The following is a 15,158-nucleotide window of genomic DNA, read 5'->3' on the forward strand; positions in this document are numbered from 1 at the left end:
TTTTTTTTGGTTTGTTTGGTTTTTGGAGAGGACTGACAGAATTAGGTCTTTGCTTTAGGGTTATTAGTTTGCAGCTGTGTGGTAGCTGGATTGGAGAAGAGAAAGAATGGGAAAATAGTGAAATAGTCCAAGCAAGAAATGATGAATGCTTGAACGAGGTTACTACTTGTACATTGTGGAGCATATAATTGACTGGATGTTGTTTGTTTGCTTGATTGATTGGCAACTGGGTGAGAGTGAAGGGAAGCACTGAATGTGACTTAGAGGTTAAGAATCTGGGTAACTAGAAAGATGATAATAGCCTCATCAGAAATAGGAAAGTTAAAAGGAGGTGGAGCAGGGAGGATCATGGATAATGTGTCCTTTTTTGGACATGTTGAATAAGAAGTATCTGTGCACCATATTATTTGAGATGTCTAGTAGTCAAATAGTAAACATTCATTAAACTCTTACTATATGCCAGGCACTTTATTAAGTGCTTGGGGATACAAAGAAAGACATGGTGCTTGCAATCAAGGAGCTCACATTCTAAGGAGGGAATACACCATACACAAACAGCTATAAATGTTCAAAATAAATAAGTGTAAATGGGAGGTAATCTTAGAGAAGACACTAGTAGTCAGGGAGGAAGGATGGAATGGGATTTGCAAAGGCCTTTTTGCAAAAGGTAAGTTTTGAACGGAGTGTTGAAGGAAGTGAGATCTTTTGATGAAAGCAGACAAGATAAGAGTTCAGAGAAAAACTAAGGGTGGATCCAAAGATTTGAGAGTCACCTGCTGAGAGATGATAGTCGAACCTACGGGAACTGAAATCACTAAGAAAGAATATAGAGAGAAGAGGACACTGTATCAGTATGCCCACATTTAATTGGATGGGACATTCATTGTTCATGAATTCAGCAAATAAGATTGATAACTATCTGCTAGAGTGGTAGGAGAACCTTGAGAGTAGTACTATGAAAACCCAGAGAGGAGACAGTATGCAGGAGAGGGTAAGTCAACAATGTCAAAAGGTCAAAAAGTCAAAGGTCAAAAAATAGGAGAACTGAATAAAGGTCATAGGTTTGGGCATTTAATACTTAATTGGTGCTCAGAAGCTAGATTACCAAAGTTAGTGAACGTACAGATGAACAGAAGGCAATAAATGTATAGCCTCTTCTCAATCTTCCTTATTCTTGAATTCTCCATACATTTGACATTGTTGGCCATCCTCTCTTCCTGGATATGCTGTGTTATCTTGATTTTTATGACGCTGTCCTCTTGGGCAAGTCACTTGACCTTTCTGTCCTTTAGGTAAATGACTTCAGTTAACTCATCTGTAACATAGAGAGTAGGGGAAGGGAAAGAGAATAACCATTTATATAGTGCCAAACATGTGCCAAACGTGCCAGGAATTGTGCTAATAAGCATTTTACAAATATTATCTGATGTGATTCTCACAACAACCTTGTGAGACAGATGCTATTATTATCCTCCTTTCACAGTTGAGAGAACTAAGGCAAACAGGTTAAATAACTTACCCAGGGTCACCCAGCTAGTTAAGTATCTGAGGCAGGCTTTGCCCTGTCTTTCTTACTTTAAGTTCACTCTGTTGGTTATACCACTCAGTTACCTCTATCTTTAGACCTTTATGGCTAGACTTAATAAGCCCTATTGTCCAAACAGCCTGATTTTCTTAAAGTCTGGCTAGTTGGATAAAATATACATAATACTTTTCCCGTCAAGGTAATTTCTTCATAGCCAGTGCCCAAGATAGTGCCTGCATCTAACAGGACAGAAAAGTATTAATGAATGTTTCTTTAATGTAATTGAAGTTCTCATTTTTAAAGATCATACAACCAACTTGTAGTATAGCTGGGAGTAGAACACAGAACTTCTAGGCCCATGTTCTTTTATTTCAGCAAACATATACCATGCTATTGTTCTGGTAGTAAGCAATGTAGAATTGGAATTGGGATGATGAAGTATTTTTCCATATCCAACTTGTTGGAAAGTACTGAAAAGAGTGCTGAATTTGGAATAAAAATTCTGTGCTAAAAGTGTTAACTTCATAACTTGCTAGCTGTGAATCATCATCAGACAAGTCACTCAGTTTCTTCATCTATTAAATGGGTATTATATCTCTTCTAGCTATATTACAGGGTTTTGTGAGAGGATCTGTATGTGTTATATGTGTATATATACATAGATACACATATAATATATACACTATAGAATTTATGTGGTTTATTAAGTGACACACACATAATCCATATACATGTAAATTGTTGCATATTCATATATATATATGGGCTTGCTAGGTGGCACAGTGGATAGAGGTAGCCCTTGGAGTCAGGAGGACCTGAGTTCAAATTTAGTCTCAGACACTTACTAGCTATGTGACCCTTGGGAAGTCTTATTTAACTCAGTTTCCTCATCTGTGAAATGAACTGGAGAAGGAAGTAGCAAACCATTCTAGAATCTTTGCCCAGAAAACCCCAAATGGAATCACAGAGTCAGGCACGGTTGAACGGCTCAACAACAAACATCCAGTATATACGTATGTATGTCACTTAATAAACCGCAGAAGAAGCCATAGGCATTTAAAAATGTTTGTCGAATTGAATTTTAGAGAATAATATATACAGATACTCACTTAGAAAAAAACATGCATAGATAAAATGACATCTGTGATTTCACATTTCAGAAAAATTAAGAGTTTTTTTTTAACTAGAATGCTTGAACTTAATGACTTTTTCTTAAAATGAAGGAAGTTTGTAATTCCTCTGATCTATTTCTGCTTTCAGGAAATATCTTTTAAATCAAACTGTAACTACCTCCTGTCCCTCCCAGCCAGTTTCAATACTTATTGACCGTTCCATGTCTGGAACACCAAGCACCATCAGGGTAATAAAAAAGAATGGATAAGATGATATCCCTATTCTCAAAAGAGATTGTAATGTAACTATGAAGATAGAAAGATGACTTAAGATGTAAATAATTGAAAATTTTATCCTGCAGACTTGTGTAATAGACCAAAAATTAGGAGGTGGATTCTAATTCTAGCTCCATCTCTCTTTCTAGCTATGTGCTCTTGATTAAGGTGCTTAGGATCATAGAGCTACAGGGGACCTTAGAGGTCATGTAGTCCAGACCCCTCCTTTTACTGATGAAGAAAATGAAACTTGAGAAGTTAACCTAGTATCCAAGGTCACATGAAGGAATGAATGGCAAAGCTAAGATTTGAATTCAAGTCAAAAAATGGGGATAATATTTGTATGTCACTTCACAAAGAAGTATTAAGGATCATTTGAAAAACTGTGATGATGTATGATATAAAAGGAGACTAATGATGACAAATAAGAAACCTGGGCAAGCCCCATTCAAGCTTAAAAATTATGCCTTCTCCCTGTAGCTGACGGTGAAGAACCAGGAACTAGTCAGGAAATAAGTATGATAGACAACTTGTCAGTTTCCAGGTTAGGGTGTTCATGTTGTGTCTGTGTTGTTATTGTTACATATGTGGTGGGGTGACTTGCTAGTGAAGGCCCCAGTCCTTGGAATATGCTTAGATTTGCCTCTCCTGATGTTCTCTTAATCTGTGAGTAGGCTTTTTTTGTTTGTTTTGGGGCTTTTTGGAGGGAGAAGAGGGCCATTCTGCTTCAGCTACTGTTGTTTCCACAATTGTTACAGCAGCTGCTATCCTAATGCTTGGGTGCCCAGGAAGGAGAAGAGTTAAGCTCTACCCTTCATCATGTCACAAGGCCATCTCTACCAAAGTACAAAAAACAAAAACAAACAAAACCAGGAGGCAGTCTAATCCTAGGCACGGTCTTACCTAGGAAATGTGAGTTTAATGGCTTGTGGTTATGGAACCTAAACTTCCCATCTGATCTGACCCTTGGAAGATCTCAGAATCATCCTTGTATTTCAAAGCTGATAGGAAGAAGGAACTTGAAGGAGAAGAGTCCCTACTATAACATCTCTGACAAATGTTCTTCTAGCCCTTACTTAAAAACCTCTAAAAAAATAGGAATCTACCACCTCCTAAGATAGCTGATTTCACTTTTGGATAGATTTAATCATTAGGAAATTATTTCCTCACATGAAGCCTAAATATTCATCTCTGCAGCAGAAGTTGCAAAACTCATTGCTTCTAGTTCTGTCCCCAGGGATCAAGCAGAAAAAAATATTATTTCCATTTCCATGTTACAGCCCTTCAAATACTTGAAGAAAACAGGCTCCAAGTGTTGTTTTATCCAGGATAAATATGCCCTTTCCTCTTATAAGGTTTATTTAACATTATAAAGGCCGTTTACCTTTTTATTTTTATAAACTATTCATTTCTCTGCCCCCTTTTGCCCCAATCTGAGTTTTTATAATAAAGAAAACCAGTTAAGCAAAATACACAATATAATAACATTTGAAAATTTATGTAAGTTATATTCTAGCGCGCGTGCACACACACACACACACACACACACACACACACACACACACACACACACACACACACACACACACACACACACACACACACTGGGGCTGTCATCAGGGCTAGACCTTTCCATTTTTTCATTATTACTCTTCATATTCTGGACTATTGTTTCCTCTGTGTGGATTTTATTATTTCTCTTAACTCTATAAAATATTCTTGGTAATCTGATTTGTGTAGTACTGAATAATTTAGGTAGTATTGTTTTCTTATGTTGACTCAACCTATTCACGATCAGTTAATCGTTATCTAATTATTTTGGTTTTTCTATGTGTCAATGGAGTACTTTACAGTTGAAATTCATAAAGTTATAGAGTTCTTCTTGGCAGATGGAGTCCCAAATATTTTGCAACTTTTGTAGTTGTTTTAAATGGAATTTTGCTTTCTATCCCTTCATTTTGGGTTTTGTTGGTAATGTACACGAATGCCGATGATCTGTGGACTTATTTTATGTCCAACAACTCTGCTGAATTCAGATTAATATATTTTTTCTTTTTTTGGTTTACTTTTTAGGGTTTTCTAAGTAAATTATCATATCTTTAGGAATCTATACCATATTTGTATCCTAGAAGGAGGTTGGAAGAAGTGCGTTATTATCGCAAACAACAGGTCTGCAAGCAAAAATTTGAGAATTATTTATCAGATATGCTGTAGAGGATTTTTAATTCAGGTAGTATGGTGTAATTATACTGGGTATGGAGTTAGGAAGATGTGAAGCAAATCCCATCTCAGACACTTACTAGCAGTGTGACCCTGTACAAGTCACTTGATTTCTCTGTGCCTGACCTTCATCATCTGTAAATTAGGGGTTTGGATCTAGTGGCTTCTGAGATGACCCTTTTAGCTCTAAATCTGTGATCCACTGTAAGGACAAGCAGAGTAGGATCTTTTGCTTTTTGTTTTGGTATAATCAAGCAGTATAATGCCTCTGATTGAATAATATGATTGAGGAGGATCTTTCCCATCTATTGATGGACCTGGGAAGATTTGTAGGAAGGCCTACACCTTTTGTTAATGAGGCCCTGTTTCTTAAGGGATGTGTTGCCCTCTGACTCTAAAAAGTGTATAAATATTCTGAGGTGTGGGTTTTACTTTGGAGCTAGGTTTTTGGAAGAAGATGTGTGCCAGATGAGACTCTGGGAAGCTGCTAAGCAACCCCGGCTTTGAAAATCCAGATGTTGGTGCTTTCCTCTCTGGTAAAGATGTATGTATGTATGTTAATGGTCAGACATTTGGAAACATATCTGTTGACTTTTGATTTTTCTGTATTTTCTCCAAGTTCAGGGTGCTGACTTTTTCCCCTGAACTAACAGAATGACATATGTGCTTGATTATAATGATTTGTTTAACCCCTCAAAAGTTGTCTTTCCATTTAGAAAAACAGATCAAAGAACCTGTGATAGCAGTGCCCCCTTCCCCCCCACCCCCACCCCGGTGTATGTTGATACATCCAACCTGTACATGTTTGTATTGGATAAGATGGACTCTTAGGTCCCTTATAACAGACATATTTTAATCTTTTGATCCTACTAAGCTGCTGGAAAAATTTCAAGTGTAATCTTGCAGCAGACTATGACTTGATAACCAACAACACTACCAAATTTTGACTCATAGAAACTTAGCCTTTAGGGCAATTTATTGTTTTGGACCTTAGTACTTCATAGACATTAAGACAGAGAGTTGAAATAATCTATATCCGTGGAGAGATCACTTACACAGATCAGGTCAACAGGGATTTTTATTGTGTCTTCTTTGTCTTTCAAAACACAAGTCAGATGACATATCTACGCCAAGGCTTTTTCTTTTCTTCCCTTCTCTCTTTCCAGTTGTTAGTGCTTTCTGCCTCCTGAAATCATGAAATTCCATGGTATGACTTTGCATCTACTTTTATTTCCTATACAAGATTCTACTGTGCTTATATCGTTCATTGTATAAGGAAACATTTGATTTGGCGAAGCAAAATACTTAAATCTTTTTCCAACAAGGTAATTCCTACACATATTTAAAAATTATTTAAGATTACTTGAAAGATATAACAAAAGACCTTATTCAGTGACCCTCTGATCGATCACTAATGGCAAGTAAGGCATTAGAAAGGGAAACATCCTTGCCAAAGATGTTCACCACTTTTGTCAAAGAATTCTAGTTCAGTCAATTCATAGCATTATTCCTTGTGAATAATGAGATCCTTCCTCCAAGTGCTCAGATTTTTGAAAGATAGGCTGATTACATTAAGTTCTAGAATATTCCAGAGTCTCCCAATTGCAATTCATAGACATCTGAGTTGACTATATTCAGTCTCATAGTCACTTTGTAAATAGGAACTATCTACAAAGAGCTAAATTGATGAAGAATACTTAACGTCTGTGATATGAAAAACAGTTGGATGGATAACTTAAAAAGCTCAGTCATGTAGATATTGGACAAACATTGTTCACACAGTAACCTGGATGCAGAAAATGAAAAAGAGAAGGGAATGAGCTGCCCTTAGGAAATTATAAAGTTGTTTTATTGACCTCAATCTTTTTCCTGAAGGAAAGACCCATATTTTTTAATGCTAATATTTCTCTGCTCATATTTTTATGACTACAAGTTGTAGAGTATTATAGTCTCAGAATAATTTATAGGAAAGTCTTCATAAAGGCCACGGAGATGTGCATGGTAAGCATGAACAGGATACAACACGTTAGAGACAGGGAGTTATGAAAGACAAGTAGTGTGCATAATTGAACATTTATCAAAGAAATGTATGAGTGAAAAAGAAGAGCTGTTTAGGTGTTAAGATCAAGGCATAACCAGTGAACATCCTCGTTGCCCCATTGCTATCCTTGTGATGTTAAAACAATGTAAGGAAAGTGTCCCTAACATACTGGGTTGATACCGTATATATGAATGAGTCACACATGGATACATTTGCAGTATCTTGGTAAAGAGGCATTATATGATGGTAGATAGAATGCTTGATACTGATCAGAATCCTACGTGGATTCAAATAGCCTACGTATCTGTTCTCTGTGTGACTATGGGCGATTTACACATACACACACACATACACACGTACATATATATTAATTTCCAAATAAATATGTATTTATAAATGTGGTATATATAAACATTTATATAATATATATTGCTTTGCAAAACTTAGAAGTGCTATGTAAATGTGAGCTATCACTTTTAGTGTGTTGTCTTCACAGTGAATTTAAAGAAAACAAATATTTCATAAGTACCTGCTGTGTACAGAGGATTATGTGCTGACGTTGTGTACTCAGAAGGTGTTAGGCTTTTGTCTTATCATTTTCATTCTCTTACATAATCATTGTTTCTATAATTTCTTCTTTGATCTGCGCATTATTTAGGATGTCATTATTAAGCCTTCACTTAATAAAAGTGTGGATCTTTTTCTTATGTTCCTTGTATTAAGTATTTTCACTGTATTATGGGCTATAAAGTATGTGCTTAATATTTGGATTTTTTTCCATTCATTTATGATTTCCCTATGTCCTAGTTCATAGTTTTGTTAAAGTGCCATGTACTTAGAAATAAGAAACCGCTATGTCTTTTAACTGTTTTCAAGTTCTCTAACAGCTTGAAGAGAACTTGGAGGCTGTCAAGGCTAACCTCATCATTTAACAGATGAGGAAAATACAGTACGAAGAGATTAAATGATTTGTAGTTATACAGCTACTTATTGTCTGATGCAGCATTTGAATTCAAGTTTAACTGATTTTAAGTCTTAGCACTCTACCCACTGGACTAACTGTAGTGGAATGTTAAGGTCCCCTACTGTTACTATTTCCTCTGTGCATTTAGATACTATATCATTTGGTTTAAATATATTTGCCATTGTCATTTTAGTATAATGCATTTTCCCTGTTTATGTCTTCATATTTTGAATTTTGAGACTTTTTCTTCGTCTAATAGAATAATTGCAGTTCCTTTTTTCTAGGTTTACATAATTGTTCCCATCTCTCATTTTTATTCTGTCTTTTTTATATTTCTTGTATACATTATTTTATTCATTTTTATTTTATTGGATTGTTTATTACATTATTAAACTTATGTTTTATTTTCTTTACTATTTAATTTTACATTATTTCTTGGGTTTTTTTAAGTTAAATATGCTTAGACTACTTTGAACCTAACCTACAGATTCCTCCCCCCCCCCTTTTTCTCTTTTTGTGATTATCTACTTTCTGTAATTCTTGGGTTTTACTTAAAGTATTAAATTTTTCATTCTTTTATTTATCTATTCCTCCTCTTCCTTTCTTTGTCCCTGCTTAGTTGATTACTTCAAAATCTTCCAGTATATTATTTTATATATTTTCTTTTACTGTGCCTTTTCCTAAGAAATCTTTGTTCTTTTCATTATTTTTCTTCCTTCCAGTCTATTTTTAATTTTACTTTATGATTCTTGAACTGTATGTGTGTTATTAGCCTATCACCTTCACAATGAATTTAAATGAAAAATAAGCAAATAGGTATCTTTGTTAGTGGTATGAGATGGTGTGTCTCCTTCCATGGAGCTTACTGGCAGAACAGGAAGATATAGACATAAGTGGCAGAATTCTTTTAAAAAAAACCACATCTTTACATATTTTATTTTTCCCCAATTTTATCTTAAAACAATTTTTAGCCCTTTTTTTAAGTTTTGAGTTCCAGGTTCTATTCCTTCCTCCCTTCCTCTCTCACCTCCCCCGCAATGGTAAGCAATCAAATACAAATTATATATGTGCAATCATATGAAACATTTCCACGTTGGCAAATTTTGTAAAAGAAGACTTGAATACAATAAAGAAAGTGAAAAAAGCATGCTTCAGTCAGTATTCAAACAATATCAGTTCTTTTTCTAGAGGTGGTGGATAGTATGCTTCACCATTGGTCCTTTGGAATTCTCTTGGATCACTGTATTGCTGAGCATATGTGAGTCATTTTGTTCTGGCTCTGTTGACTTCACTTTGAATCAGTTTATGCAAGTCTTTCCAGGTTTTTCTGAAATCATCTTCTTTGTCATTTTTTTTTTTTCTCCTTGAGTGTAGGAATGATCTCTTGTTTCTTTTCATATCTCCAGTGCTTAGCAGCACAGTGCCTGGCACTTGGTAGGTGCTTAATAATTTTTTAAAAAATTAATTAATTTATTTTTAAGTTTTCAACATTCAATTTCGCAGATTTTGAGTTCCAGATTTTCTCCCCATCTCTCCCCTCTCCCTACCCCAAGATAGCCTGCATTCTGATTACTCCTTCCCCCAATCTGCCCTCTCTTCTGTCACATCCCTTGCTTCTCTTATCCTTATCCCTTCTGTTTCCTTGTAGGGCAAGATAGATTTCCATACCCCATTACCTGTATATCTTATTTCACAGTGGCATGTAAAAACAATTTTTAGCATTCGTTTTTAAAACTTTGAGTTCCAACTTCTCTCCCTTCCTCCCTCCCCACCCATACCCATTGAGAAAGGAAGCAATTCAATATAGGTTATACATGTGTAGTTATGCAAAAGTCTTCATAAAAGTCATGTTGTGTAAGACTATATTTTCCTCCATCCTATCCTGTCCCCCATTTATTCTGCTCTCTCTTTTTACTCTGTCCCTCCTCAAAAGTGTTTGCTTCTAATTACCCTCTCCTCCCATGTGCCCTGCCTTCTATAATCCCCACCTATACCCCCTTCTCCCCTACTTTCCTGTAGTCTGTTAGATTTTCATACCAAATTGAGCGTGCATGTTACTCTCCTTAAGCCAGATGTGATGAGAGTAAGCTTCACTTTTTCCCTCTCATCTCCACCCTCTTCCCCTTCATTGTGAAAGCTTTTTCTTGCCTCTTATATGTGAGATAATTAGCCCCATTCTATTTCTCCCTTTCTCCTCCCAATATATTTCTCACCCCTTAATTTTAGTTTTGTAGATATCATCCCTTCCTATTCAACTCATGCTGTGCCCTCTGTTTGTGTGTGTATATATACATACATACATATATATATATGTATGTGTGTATATAAAATCCTTCCAACTATCCTAACACTGAGAAAAGCCTCGAGTTATAAATATGATCTTTTCATGTAGGAATGTAAACAGTTCAACTTTAGTAAATCCCTTAGGATTTCTCTTTCCCATTTATCTTTTCTTGATTCTCTTGATTCTTGTGTTTGAAAGTCATATTTTCTATTCAGCTCTCATCTTTTCATCAAGAATGCTTGAAAGTCCTTGATTTCATTGAATGAACATTTTTTCTCCTTAAGTATTATATACTCAGTTTTGTTGGGTAGGTGATTCTTGATTTTAATCCTAGCTCCTTTCATCTCTGGAATATCATATTCCAAGTACTTCCATCGGTTAGTATAGAAGCTGCTAGATCTTGTGCTATCCTGATTTTATTTCCACAGTACTTGAATTGTTTCTTTCTGGCAGCTTTTAATATTTTCTCTTTGACTTGAGAGCTCTGGTTTTTGACTACAATATTCCTAAGAGTTTTCCTTTTGGGATCTCTTTCAGGAGGTGATCAGTGGATTCTTCCAATATTTATTTTACCCTCTGGTTCTAGAATATCAGGGCACTTTACCTTGATAATTTCTTGAAAGATGATGTCTAGGCTCTTTTTTTGATCATGGCTCTCAGATAGTCCCATAATTTTAAAATTGTCTCTCCTGGATCTATTTTCCAGGTCATTTGTTTTTCCAATGAGATATTTCACATTGTCTGCTATTTTTTCATTCCTTTGGTTTTGTCTTATAATTTATTGACTTTTCATAAAGTCGTTAGCTTCCATCTGCTCCATTCCAATCTTTAGGTAATTATTTTCTTCAGTGAGCTTTTGGACCTTCTTTTCTATCTGGCCAGTTCTGCTTTTTAGGACATTCTTCTCATTGGCTTTTTGGATCTCTTTTGTCATTTGGGTTAGTGTATTTTTTAAGGTGTTATTTTCTTCAGCACTATTTTTGGGTCTCCTTTAGCAAGCAGTTGACTCATTTTTCATGATTTTCTTGTGTCACTCTCATTTCTCTTCCCAATTTTTGCTCTGTTCCTCTTATTTAATTTACAGAATCCTTTTTGAGCTCTTCAGTGGCCTGACACCAATTCCTGTTTTTCTTGGAGGCTTTGGATGGAGGAGCTTTGACTTTGTTTTCTTCTGTTTGCATGTTTTAGTCTCCCTTGTCACCAAAGTAAGATTCTATAGTCTGATTCTTTTTCAGGTTTTTGCTCATTTCTCCAGCTACTCTGTTTTCAGTGAGCAACTGTTTTGTTTCCAGTTGTATTACACTACAAAAAATTCTGGTATAAATATTTTTAGTGTACATATAACTTTTTTAATCAACCTTCTTGATTTACATGCCTACTAATGTTATCTCTGTGTCACAGTGTAATTAATTTCTAAGCATAGTTCCAATTTTCCTTCCAGGATGGAAGTTGACCAGTTCCACATCATACATTTTTAATAGTGAAATCAACTCAATTTTTTTAGGGTCTAAGTGTGTATTACAGCCTAGTCAGTCACAGGCCTTCCAAGAAGGCCTTTCAAGCAATCTGTTAGGCTCTGGGAAAACAAAGCCTAAGGTCAAATAGTCTGTGCATTCAAAAAATTTATAATTAATATGGCAAGAAAGCATGTATTTGGACAGCTGTATAGAGAGACAATGTCATTTCGGAAAGTCTTCATATAAAAGTAGAAACTCAAATGAGCCTTGAAGGAAAATGAAGAATTTGAGAAGTTCCAGAAGAGAGGATCTGAGAAACTGGATGATGGGAGGTAACCCAAGGTTGAAAATAAGCGGGTTGAGAATTGTGGATGGTATAGTGAAAGAGTTTGAACATGTGAAAGAAATTTTACTGTCATTTCTTGTGCATCATTAAAAGAAATACATGATGTAACCAATGCTGGGTTTGGAGGTAAATGATGCTAGGATGGAAAGAGAAGGGCTGAGTGGAAACATGGGAAAATGATGTTCCAGTAAGTATGAAGATGAAGTTTCATGTGAGTTAAGGAGTGATGGGAAAGGGGGAAATATGAGAGAATAAAATTTTTACACTGATGCTCTTACAAGTAGTATAAATCTGTGACATAGTAAAATCTGAGCTTTGATCTTGTCAGTAGTTGGCTGAAATGAGGTAAAAGGTTTATCTGGAAGGGGAATTTTAAGTGTGATCAGTATAATAGAGGTGATGACGAGAATGGTAGAGAGAAGAAGACAATTAAAATCTTTGGGAGAATTAAATAATTTGGAAATAAATAGATAATAGCAACAAGCATGGTGAACAAGTGGTTTAAATAAGTGATATAAATGTCAAAGGAGGAACTTGAGGAATGTTGATAGAGGAAAAGCCATTGAGAAATGATATGGAAGAAGCATGAGTGGGGAGGGAGGGAGGGAGGGAGAATTGTACTGTTTCTACTGGATGTGTGAAATGTCTGATGGTAGAGACTAATGGCCCTCAATTGTGAGAGGGTTTTAGAAGCTATGTTTCTTCAGGAAAAAGCCATGTTTTAGTTAAAGCTTGAAGGGAGAAGGATTTGAAAGGAAAAGTTCACGTATGTAGAAGAGTTTGTTAAGATTAACGTGGACACCACTTTAGATACCACCATTGGAGGCAAAGGCAGAAAGTTTCCATATACAATAGTGTGTTCATATCATTTCATTTTTTCAACTTTTACATCTCCCCATCCTTTAAATTCTAATTAAATCTTTTTTTGGGTAGTGCTCCCCTTTTATCCCATAGGTCAGTCTTTCTCTTTTTTTCAATAGCCTCTTAACGTGAGACCGTTGATTTTATTATTTGTTCTTGATTTTTATTTACCTTTCTTCTACTTTTATATATTTTGTTGTTGCTGCTATTGTTTGGGATGTTTATAAATCAGATATTCTCCTGTTTTTATTTTTCCCCCAGAAATGTCTCAGATGCCTCTCTTTTGTTTTTTTTAAATGTCAGATTTGTAGCCTATGTCATTTTGGGTTGCAGATTGAACTTCTTTGCTTTTCCGAGCATGTTATTCCATTGCATTCTGTGATATATCAGCATGATAGCAAAAAAAGTATTATTTGGACTTCATTACCTTTATCCTTGAGAATTTTTCTCATGTTCACTTACAAAATTTTGTTTTATCATGGAAATTGTCCAATTTAACCAGTAAATTTGCCTTAGAATTTGATGGACAAGGTTGTTGTTTCTTTCCAAGTCATAACCCTTAGTCTCTCAGGCCATGTTGTATGTATTCAGAATGTTGTTTTCTTCTGTTATTTCCTGCTTATAAAACATATTCATATTTTTGTAATCATGGTTTTTTGGGAGTTATTTCTGTTGAATTAACTGATCTCAAGATCAGGTCCTTTGGCTTGTTTAGAGAGAGAGTGAGAGAGTGTGTGTGTGTGTGTGTGTGTGTGTGTGTATGTGTATATGTGTATATGTGTATGTGTGTGTGACTTACCTCACTTCTGCCAGTTTTCCTGCACTTCAGTTTTTGTGGGTTCTAAATCTAGTAATGTCTCATTTATTCACAGAGATTTGCTGTAATGGATCCAATTTTTTTTTTTTTAATTCTGCTTTGAGAATACCAATTTCTGACAAATACTCATTGCTGGTTTCTTCTCTGTTTTATTTCTCTTCAAGTTGTCCTGGAGTTTCTTGTTGTTCTGTGTTCTTTAGGGAGTTGAGTTTTTTGTATTTTACCAGATACTGTTAATTTATTGTTCTTCATATTATATTGTTAAGAGAACTTTGTATTCTCTGAAGTTTTACTGATTCTTCCTTCTGGCTTTAGAATCTTCTCTATCCTTTTGTGTGCTGGATTTATATTTAAGTTTTTCCCCCTTGTTGTTAGTATTTCTGCTTTTTTAATATTTCCTTGTCACTTTTTGCATCCTCCCCCTTTGCTGATGAGGATGTCTGGCCTTTCTGCTCTTTACATACAGCATTCCGTTTCCTGTGTCTACCTTTGTAATGGTTTTCTACCATGCCTAGAATATATATTTCCATGATGCTACCTCTTAGACTGTTTCATTTCCTTCAAGACTTAGCTCAAATGCTACTTTATAAAGAAAGTCTTTTCTGAGGCCTTCCAGCTACTAATAATATATCCTTCACTGTCACCAAAATCATCATGGATCTGTTTTGTGTGTATCTGTATCTACTTACCTCTTATTTCCCCAGTTAGAATACAACTTTCTTGTGGGTAAGGAAGGTTTTATTTTTGGTGTAAATTGGTCATTGGGAAGAGATACATTCAGAAATGAAAATGATATAAAAATAAAAGTTAGTAAATTTATTTTTTTGAACAATTTTAAATGATAGAAGTGGGATTTCCCAAAATACATTATAGAACAGATTTGTCAGGTTGGGCTAGGGCTACTTAATTGAATAGGGTTAAGGATTCTAGGGAGTTTATTGAACATGTCTTCAGTTATGTCCAAAGTGGTAAGAGTGATGTTATAGGATAAAACCTGAAGTTGGTGCTGGCAGGAAAATTAGTTCTTTAACATACAAGATGATAGGGAAAGTGGTAGAATTATCTCACGTTTAAAATGTAATATAGAATTCTGGTGTTTCACAATGTGTCTACAGGTCATCTGTTACTGAAGTTAATGGTGGCTTTGGGACTTCTAGGTAGAGAAGGGTGACTGATAAGAGAGTTATCATATATTACATTGAAAGAGATTCCTATTAATGAAGTATTCATCAAGCACCTAAAACATATTTTGCAG

The 15,158-nt window shown here is 35.3% G+C and overlaps 1 long non-coding RNA gene across 1 annotated transcript in view; it reads left to right on the plus strand.

Annotated features, from left to right (window-relative positions):
- The window catches only part of LOC140500430 (uncharacterized), an 82,305-nt gene that overhangs the window by 27,321 nt on the left and 39,826 nt on the right, over positions 1 to 15,158 (plus strand). The gene's annotated exons all lie outside the window — the stretch shown is intronic.

The sequence above is a fragment of the Notamacropus eugenii genome, chromosome 4 (assembly GCF_028372415.1).
Source record: "Notamacropus eugenii isolate mMacEug1 chromosome 4, mMacEug1.pri_v2, whole genome shotgun sequence".
NCBI lineage: Eukaryota > Metazoa > Chordata > Mammalia > Diprotodontia > Macropodidae > Notamacropus > Notamacropus eugenii.